We start from the raw sequence: 8178 nt of genomic DNA on the forward strand, positions 1-8178 counted from the left end.
GGGGGGGTAGATAGAGGTTACATCCACAGAGAAGAAGGAGGAGGGGCGAGGGGATTGGGGGTTCCGAGGGGGTGGTGGGGGATGGGGTAAGGGGACAACATAGGAAATGTAAATAAAGCATCCAATTAAAAAAAATTAAAATAAATAAAAAAAAAAGAAAGAAAAAAAAAATCTGGTCTTGGGCTTTTTTTGGTGGGGAGACTTTTAATGACTCTTACTATTTCTTTAGGGGTTATGGGACTGTTTAGATAGTTGATTTGCTCCTGATTTAACTTTGGTACCGGGTATCTGTCTAGAAAATTGTCCATTTCATCCAGATTTTCCAGTTTTGTTGAGAATAGGTGTTTGTAGTAGGACTTGGTCATTTTTTTAATTTCCTCAGTTTCTGTTGTTTTGTCTCCCTTTTCAGTTCTAATTTTTTTATTTGGATACTGTCTCTGTGCCCTCTGGTTAGTCTGGCTAAGGGTTGATCTATCTTGTTGATTTTCTCAAAGAACCAGCTTCTGGTTTGGTTGAGTTTTGTTGATTCTTTGTATAGTTCTTTTTGTTTCTACTTGGTTGATTTCAGCTCTGAGTTTGATTATTTCCTGCTGTCTACTTCTCTTGGGTGTTTTTGCCTCTTTTTGTTCTAGAGTTTCAGGTGCACTATGAAGTTAATAGTGTATACTCTCTCAGGTTTCTTTTTGTAGGCACTTAGAGCTATGAGTTTTCCTCTTAGCACTGCTTTCATCGAGTTCCACAAGTTTTGGTATGTTATGTCCTCATTTTGTTTAAATTCTAAAAAGTCTTTAATTTCTTTCTTTATTTCTTCCTTGACCAAATTATCATTGAGTAGAGCATTGTTTAGTTTCCACATGCATGTTGGCTTTCCTTTGTTTTTGTCATTGTTAAAGACCAGCTTTAGTCCATGGTGATCTGATAGGATGCAAGGGATTATTTCAATCTTTTTGTATCTGTTGAGGGCTGTTTTGTGATCAATTATATGGTCTACTTTGGAGAAGGTACCATGAGGTGCTGAGAAGAAGGTATATTCTTTTGTTTTAGGATGAAATGTTCTATAGATATCTGTTAAATCCATTTGGTTCATAACTTCTGTTAATTTCATTGTGTCTCTGTTTAGTTTCTGTTTCCATGATCTGTCCATTGCTGAGAGTGGGATGTTGAAATCCTCCACTACTATTGTGTGAGGTGCAATGTGAGCTTTGAGCTTTAGTAAAGTTTCTTTTATGTATGTGGGTGCCCTTGCATTTGGAGCATAGATGTTCAGAATTGAGAGTTCATCTTGGTAGATTTTTCCTTTGATGAGTACGAAGTATCCTTTCTTATGTTTTTTGAATACTTTTGGTTGAAAGTCAATTTTATTTGATATTAGAATGGCCACTCCAGCTTGTTTCTTGGGACCGTTTGCTTGGAAAATTGTTTTCCATCCTTTTACTCTGAGGTAGTGTCTGTCTTTGTCACTGAGTTTCATTTCCTGTATGCAGAAAAATTCTGGGTCCTGTTTATGTATCCAGTCTGATAGTCTACGTCGTTTTATTGGAGAATTGAGTTATTCATTTTAAGACATATTAAGGAAAAAATGATTGTTGCTTCCTGTTATTTTTGTTATTAGAGGTTGAATTATGTTTGTGTAGCTATCTTCTTTTGGGGTTGTTGGAAGATTACTTCCTTGCTTTTTCTAAGTTGTAGTTTCCCTCCTTGTGTTGGAGTTTTCCATCAGTTATCCTTTGAAGTGTGGATTTGTGGGAAGATATTGTGTAAATTTGTTTTTGTCATGGAATATCTTGGTTTCTCCATCTACTGTCATTGAGAGTTTTGTTGGGTATAGTAGTCTGGGCTGGCATGTTCTCTTAGGGTCTGTATTAGAGCTGCCCAGGGTCTTCTAGCTTTCATAGTCTCTGTTGAGAAGTCTGATGTAATCCTTATAGGTCTCCTTTATATGTTACTTTACCTTTTTCCCTTACTGCTTTCAGTATTTTTTCTTTGTTTTGTGTGTTTGATGTTTTGATGATTATGTGATGGTAGGAGTTTCTTCTATGGTCCAGTCTATTTGCAGTTCTGTAGGTTTCTTGTATTTTCATGAACATCTCTTTCTTTAGGCTAGGGAAGTTTTCCTCTATAATTATGTTGAAGATATTTACTGGCCCTTTAATTTGGGAATCTTCATTCTCATCTATACCTATTATCCTTAGGTTTGGTCTTCTCATTGTGTCCTGGATTTCTTGGATGTTTTGGGTTAGGAGCTTTTTGCATTTTCCATTTTCTTTGACAGTTGTGTCAATGTTTTCCATGGAAGTTTCTGCACATGAGATTCTCTCTTCTATTGCTTGTATTCTGTTGATGATGCTTGAGTCTGTGACTCCTTACCTCTTTCCTAGGTTTTCTGCCTCCAGGGTAGCCTCCCTTTGAGATTTCTTTATTGTTTCTACTTCCATTTTTAGGTCCTGGATGGTTTTGTTTAATTCCTTCACCTGTTTGGTTGTGTTTTCTTTCAATTCTTTAAGGATTTTTATTTTTCCTCATTAATCACTTCTACCTGTTTACCTGTGTTCTCCTCTACTTCTTTAAGGGAGTTAATTACTTCCTTCTTAAAGTCCTCTATCATCATCATGAGAAGTGATTTTAATTCTGAATCCTGCTTTTCTGGTGTAATTGTGTGTCCAAGGCTTATTATGGTGGGAAAACTGGGTTCTGATGATGACAAGTAACTTTGGTTTCTGTGGCCTATGTTCTTGCACTTGCCTTTTGTCATCTGGTTAACTCTAGTGTTACCTGCACTCACTGTCTCTGACTGGAGCCTGTCTTTCCAGTTTTCTTGATTGTGTCAGAGCTCCTCAGAGTTCAGATGTCTCTGTGATCCTGAACTCCTGGGTGGAAGAACTCCTGGGACTCAGGCTGCCTCTGGGATCCTGAAATTCTGCTGCTCTGAGTGCAGTGGTTCCTCTAGGATGTCTCAGGATATGGTGTCGTCATGGGAGCAGACCAGTTAGGTGTCTGCCCCAGAAAAAAGGACCAAGAAAGGGGCAGAAATCCATATAATATATTCTTATTTTAGTTTCCCTTCCCACAACTCTGAAATTCTCACCACCTCCCCTCCCATTGAAATCCACACCCTTTCTGTCTCTTTATAGAAAACAAACATGCACATAAAAAAACATAAAAATAAAATAAGATAAAAACAATAATAAAGAAATTGGAATAGAATAAAACAAACCAAACAGGCAAACAAAAGAAACAGCCAAACAAAAGGCACAAAAAAGACATCTAGACTCCAAGACACACATGTTTGTATATAGAAGACTCCCTTAAATCACAAAATAGAAAGCCATAATATGGACTTAAAGAATCCATAAGGTAAAAAAAAAAAGAGAGAGAGATACCCTGACAAAACATTCTGAGTCAAAGGACCTCTAAAGAATCCACTATGTTTGTGTTGGCTATCTACTGATGGGCATAAGGCCTGGTTTTAAGAAGAATTTATATGTCTAGTGAGACTCTGTTGGAGAAAATGAAAAAATTTCATTTGTGAGTAGTTATCAATTAAAAATAACTTCTGGGTTAAGAATGAGTGCTTGTGTCCATTTCTCCCCTCAGAACTGGGACCCCACCTGGTGCAAACCTATCTGGGCCCTGTGCATACTGCTAGTCTCTGTGAGTTCATATTTGTGTTGGTTCTGCTGTGTTTAAGGCCTTGTTTTCTTGATGTTTTCCCTCCCCTCTGACTCTTATAATCTCTCTGCTTCCTTTTGAGTAGGATTCCCTGAAACCGCAGGGAAGAGTAATGATTTCCTTTAAAGTCTTCAGCATCCTAAGTATGAAAAATAGTTGTAACTGAAAACTTTATCAAATGAATGAGGAAAATAATAAGCTACTGAAATGAAATTCATCATGATATGCATTTTGTTCTTATTGTTTTGGTTTTTATTGTTGTTGTTTGTTTGTCTTAAAACTCTAATGTGTTGGTTAAAAGTAAGTCAGAAAAGAGAAAATATTGTGGTATCCCTGAGGAAATGTAACACAGGTCATGTTTATATAATCAAAACTGGAGGTAAATATCGAAAAGTTTATGGCTCATCCACAATTCTTTTAGAATAGAAGTTGTTCTTATCCTTATTCTGGAAAGATAAAACCTTGCTACTGAATTCCAGAAGTGAGGCCAGATGCTGTAAATTAAAAGCACATTGGGTCTCTATCTAGGGACGACAATCTGCAGATTGTCATGCTGATAATTGGATAATGGAGCCACTATGAGAATTTACCTGAGTTATGGGAAGAAACTGAGGTCTTACATTTCATTTCATGTTGTCTTAAGGTGTGATGTGTTTCTTATTGATTGGAACTGGGTGGAAATCAATGTCAAGGGGCCCAGGGAAAAGCAATTCCTCTGATTTAGTAACAAAGAAGAGAAAAGAAATGAAAAGCAAAGCAAAGAAAAGATCTAAAAACACACAGATACACAAGTAAGTGCTGTATGTTATGATTTTAGTAGAATAGTATTGATTTTAATTCCTGGTATTTATATACTTCAAGACAGAAAGACAAATTATATTTTCATGATTATATTTAAATTTTTTTTATAATTGAAGCATATATGTGACTTCTTATTGAAGAAGAATTTCTTCATCTGGAATTTGAAAGACAAAGATGGCATTGGTGACTCCTAATGATACTCTACTATCCTCTTAGATCAGTGTCCTACTCAGCCATTATTAAAGAAGCTGCTTCCTACAGCAGATGAGGATACATACAGATACTCACACACACACACACACACACACACACACACAGAGAGAGAGACAGAGAGACAGAGAGAGAGACAGAGACAGAGAGACAGAGACAGAGAGAGACAGAGAGAGAGACAGAGAGAGAGACACAGAGAGAGAATGACCTTGGAATGCTCAGCCCTAAATGGCATTTCTACATCAAATCCCTCCTCTCAGAGCTCAGGGAATATTTTAGTAGAGGAGACAGAATGTATGTAAGAGCTGGGGGATATGGAGGACAACACAGAACAAAGTCCTCAGAATCAACTGAGGAAAGCTCATATGAACTCACAGAGACTGAAGCAGCAAGCATCAGGTCCTCTATATTACAGTTTTCAGATTAGTATTTTTATGGGACTCCTGAGTATGAGAAAAGTTGGTGCCGGGCGGTGGTGGCACATGCCTTTAATTCCAGCACTTGGGAGGCAGAGGCAGGCGGATTTCTGAGTTCGAGGCCAGCCTGGTCTACAGAGTGAGTTCCAGGACAGCCAGGGCTACACAGAGAAACTCTGTCTCGAAAAACAAAACAAACAAACAACAACAACAAAAAGAATGAGAAAAGTTGGTCTCTGATTTTCTTGCCTTCTCTTGGAGCTCCTTTCCTTCTGTTGGTTTGAATTGACCAAATTTGATGCTTTCTTTTATCTTCTATTTTAGTTTGTCAACTTTGCTTGTTATGTCTTAGAAGCCTGTTCTTTTCTAGTGAGAATTAGAAAGGGAGTGGATCTCAGTGGGAGGGAAGCTAAAGAGGAACTGGAAGGGATTGAAAACTATAGTTAGGATATATTGTATGAGAAAATAATCTATTTTTAATAATAGAGGGGTGAGATGAAATTAGTTATAATACCTTAAGAAGTAATAATACTATATTTTAGCCTAGTGCTTAGAATAACTAAAAATTGCATAAACATTATTTTATTGCACAAAATTCAAAATCCATATGATTGATAATTAATCATTGTGAAAGTGTCTTAATCAGAATAACCTATCTACTATACTTTAAAGATGCACACATGTTGTCATATTTGCTCTAGATCTTTCTGTCACTGAGAATATTATAGGTAGAACTGGATGTTGATTTTCCAAGTAGTCTCTGTCCTTTGTTAAAATACATATTCCATCTCTGTCCCCTTGTTTTTTGTTTGTTTGTATCCATCCATCTATCTATCTATCTATCTATCTATCTATCTATCTATCTGTCTATCTGTCTATCTGTCTATCTGTCTATCTGTCTATCTATCATCTATCTATCTATCATCTATCATCTATCTATCATTTATCTATCTATCAATCTATCTATCATCTATCTATCTATCATCTATCTATCATCTATCTATCTATCATCTATCTATCTATCATCTATCTATCATCTATCATCTATCTATCATCTATCTATCATCTATCTATCATCTATCTATCATCTATCTATCTATCATCTATCTATCATCTATCTATCATCTATCTATCTATCATCTATCTATCAATCTATCATCTATCTATCTATCATCTATTACCTATTTATCTATCTATCATCTATGTATCTATCTTTCTATCTCTCTATTTATCTAAAATATTTCCCCAACATAAAATTTGCACAAATTATAGACAGTGTGATTCACCCTTCAGAGTTTTCCCCTTTTGCTTAACATGTTTGAACATTTATGAGAGTTGATATATTAAGGCTGTGTCCATTTTTCAATGTATATCTGTGCATCATGGTATTTCATACAACACCATTGTATGAAATTTGTAAATTTGTAGGAAATTTGTAAATTTTCCTATTGGTTCATGAAAAGCTGTATTTAAATTATTTTATGGTCATATTAACATATTTTCCTCTATTGTCTAATGTCTAGTTTTGTTTAAAATTTCAATGAGAAAACCAAAATCATTTTCATGTACTGTTTAATCTCTAGAAAACTGGAGTGATAAAACTAGAGCAATAATTGAATCTACTTAAAGATTTTAATGTCAGTTTAAAGATTTTGCATGCAAACACACATACATTTTACATTTATAGAGAAAGCACAGGTTTTTAAAAAATGAGTGAAAAATGTATTTTACATTTATATTTTTACCAGGTAATTAAAGATTGGAAGAAATCTAAACTCAGTTTTATGTGGAGAGCATTGATAAAGGGAAAGACAGAAGATGTCTTGACAAAAGCTAACTTGAGTGGAGAATCTAAGAACAGATGGATGTCATTTTAAAAACTGTCCTTTCTTTTCTTCACTGAGTTTAGAGGAAAGTCAAGCATAAGAATAATTATTCGCCCACTTTTTTATTTTTAGTCTCTTTTTTATTGTTTATAGATAATGTGACTTTATTATAAAACCTTTCTTTTGCCATTAGTTGGTTACAGTGATAGCAAGATCCTGTGAGCGTGGCCCAGGAGCTCTAATCAACAGGTGCAGTCCCTGTGTAGCGCACCGAGACTCAGGTCACTGCAATCACTGTAGGCACTGCCAGCACACAGCCTTCCACACACCTTTCAGGAGGAGCTGACTCTACAGGACTGGATTAAATATTGGGAAGACTACAAAAGCAGTAGTTCCTTTATGGGAAATTCTTCGCCCTCCCCTCCAATGACTTTGCTTTAGAAAATAGATTCTCAGAGCTAGTCTGAACAGCGTCAGCACACAGGAGTCATACTTAGTTCTTGTTAAAAGCAGCACCTGGACAACTTTAGCGCACAGGCAAGAGATGACTGCTCTCCACTCCTGCGTAACAGGCCTTAGACAGCATCGTCCACTTCTTCTGGACGCTCTCGCTGCTATACACTAGCTGGTATGTCACTTTCTGTGCTGTGTTTACTCTGAAGGGACCATCCAATATATCTCCAATATTCCTTCCTTATAGTGTCCTTTTCTTTAGCTAGGATCTCACGTAACTCTAGCGCTTTATTAAGAATGTCCTCCTTGTTGTCACACTGGTTTTCTAGCATGTCTTCATAGATATCCACAAGAAAGGCAATCAGGTAGGGGGAACTGTGACTTGGTTGTAAATAGAGCAACTGATTTAATAGATTAGGGTATCTGGAAAGACCACGATCCTGCAAAATCCCTTTCAGGTAGTTCCACGAACTCTCATTATGTGGCACTAATTTGATCATTTCCAGAGTATACTGAACTTCTCTCTCTAACACAGCACGATCACTGTAGCCAGTAGTAGTAGAAATGACAGTGTCTTTGGTTCCACACAGAGTTATTTCTCACATCCTCTTTGAGAAGTTGGTCTACATACTGCAGTTCATTATCTCAAAGTCGAAACTCCTGAATGACCCACTGTCGATGCTGCCAGGCATGATAATTCTTTGCATCCTGGTTAAGAATATCGGCAATGAACTCAAGCTCCTGAGAAGGAACTCTCAGCCACTCTACTAATACTCTCCTATGGTGCCAAACTTGATAGTTTT

At 36.5% G+C, this 8178-nt stretch overlaps 1 pseudogene; it reads right to left on the minus strand.

The window, feature by feature from the left end:
- Positions 1-7536: 7536 nt before the first annotated feature.
- Positions 7537-8173, minus strand: LOC114639141 (annotated as a pseudogene).
- Positions 8174-8178: the final 5 nt, after the last annotated feature.

Source organism: Grammomys surdaster, unplaced genomic scaffold (assembly GCF_004785775.1).
Source record: "Grammomys surdaster isolate TR1022 unplaced genomic scaffold, NIH_TR_1.0 125687, whole genome shotgun sequence".
NCBI lineage: Eukaryota > Metazoa > Chordata > Mammalia > Rodentia > Muridae > Grammomys > Grammomys surdaster.